The sequence below is a fragment of the Orycteropus afer genome, unplaced genomic scaffold, assembly GCF_000298275.1.
Source record: "Orycteropus afer afer isolate SDZICR_OR568_19922 unplaced genomic scaffold, OryAfe1.0 scaffold00274, whole genome shotgun sequence".
In the NCBI taxonomy this organism is placed as follows: Eukaryota; Metazoa; Chordata; class Mammalia; order Tubulidentata; family Orycteropodidae; genus Orycteropus; species Orycteropus afer.
In genome coordinates this window covers 694,600-696,841 of record NW_006921861.1, presented here as the reverse complement: position 1 = coordinate 696,841, position 2,242 = coordinate 694,600, and the positions used below count along the sequence as shown (strand labels likewise).

The following is a 2,242-nucleotide window of genomic DNA, read 5'->3' as shown; positions in this document are numbered from 1 at the left end:
AATGACATGAGACAAAGTATATTATGTGAACTGCTGTATGAAAAGTGAATTTACTCTGTAAATCTTCACCCAAATCAAAATAAAATTTAAAAAAAAAAAAAAATCAACATAATCCATCACGTAAGTAAAATAAAGGAAAGGAATCCCATAATCATGCCAAAAGATGCAAAAGAGGCATTTAATAGAATCTAGTATTTAATAAAATCCAATAAATATCTATTTAATAAAACCCATTGCTGATAAGAACTCTACGAAAAATAGGAATAGAAGGCAGATTCCTCAACTTAATACAGAACATATAAGCAAAAGCAATAGCCACATTATTCTCGGTTGTAGAAGACTGAAACCATTACCCTTGCAAACAGGAAATACAGAAAGATGCCCTCTATCTTCACTTCAACATTGTACTGGAAGTCCTAGCCAGAGGAATAAGGCAAGAAAGGAAAATCAAAGTCATCCAAATTGGTAAAGAAGAAGTAAACTATTTCTATTCACAGATGATATGATCCTATACATAAAAAGCCCAAGAGACTCAGCAAGAAAACTACTGGAACTTATTGAAGGATTTAGCATAGTGGCAGGACACAAGATCAACTCACAAAAATCAGCTGAATTTACAAGAGCAAGGACATCTCTGAAAAGAAAATAAATAAATACCATTTACAAAAGGTTCCAACAAGATCAAATACTTGGAAATAAATCTTACCAGGAACACAAAAGACCTATACAAAGGAAACTACAAAACACTGCTTTGAGAAACTCTAAGAGATCTACATAAATGGAAGAACATACCATGCTCATGGATAGCTTGAACAATGAAAATGTCAATACTACCCAAATCACTCCATACATTCAATGCAACCCTGATCCAGATTCCATCAACATTCTTCAAAGACACAGAAAAAGCAATCACATATTTTATATGGAAAGGAAAGAGACCTCAGGTAAGCAAAACACTGCTGAAGAAGAACAACAACAAAGTAGTAGGTCTCACATTTCTACATATCAAAATCTATACAGCCACAGTAGTCAAAACAGCCTGGTATTGGTACAATGACAGACACAAAGACCAGTGGAATGGAATTGAGAATCCATAAATAGGTCCACTGACCTATGCTCAGCTGATCTTTGACTAAGAGTCGAAATCCATTATATGGGGTAGAGATAGTCTATTTAACAAATGATGCTGGCAAAACTGGATATCCATTTGTAGAAAAATGGAACAAGATCTGTGCCTCACACCATACACAAAAACTTACTCCATATGGATCGAAGACTTAAATATGAAACTGAAACCATAAAGTTCATCAAAGAAAAAGTAAGGGCAAACTTAGGGGCCCTAATTTATGGCATAAATAGACTAACAAGCATAACCCAAAATGCACAAACAGCAGAAGATAAACTAGATGATTGGGACCCTCTAAAAATTAAATTCTTATGTGCATTAAAAGACTTCTCCCAAAGAGTAAAAATAGCACCTACAGAATGGAAAAAAATATTCGACAATGACATATCTGACAAGGGACTTACCTCTAAAATTTATAGAAAACACCTACACCTCAACGTTAAAAAGACAAACAATCCAATTAAAAAATTGGCAGAAGACATGAATAGACACTTCACGAAAGAAGATATTCAGTCAGTCAACAAACACATGAAGAGATGTTCACAATCATTAGCCATTAGAGAGATGCAAATCAAAGCAACAATGAGATATCATGTCACCTCAGCATTAAGAGCAAAGTTCAACAAGAGAAAATAACACATTGGTGATGATGTGGAGAGACTGGAACGTTCATACACTGCTGCTGGGACTGTAAAATGATAGAACTACTGTGGAAATCAGCATGTTGATTCTTTAAAAAGTTGAAAACAGAAGTAGCATTTTATCCAGGAGTCCCATTACTATATATATATCCTAAATAAGTGAGAGCCAGGATAATAACAGACACATACATACCCGTGTTCACCACAGGACTATTCACAATAGCAAAGAAATGAAACAACTCATCAATGAAGAAATGGATAACCGTATTTGGTACATACTATGCAACTCTGAAAAATAATGTATAATCTACAAAACACTCCATAAAGTGGATGAACTTGAATAACATTATACTCAGTGAAATTACTTGTCACAGAAGGACAAATATTGTTTTAGTCCACTATTATAAAAAGTCAAGGAAAGGTTTATACATGGCAGGGAAATTTCTTTGTTGGTTATTGAGGGGGGAGGGCAAAC

At 34.3% G+C, this 2,242-nt stretch overlaps 1 protein-coding gene across 1 annotated transcript in view; it reads right to left on the bottom strand.

Moving 5' to 3' along the window:
- UGGT1 (UDP-glucose glycoprotein glucosyltransferase 1) overlaps positions 1-2,242 on the bottom strand; it is a 407,666-nt gene that overhangs the window by 271,999 nt on the left and 133,425 nt on the right. The gene's annotated exons all lie outside the window — the stretch shown is intronic.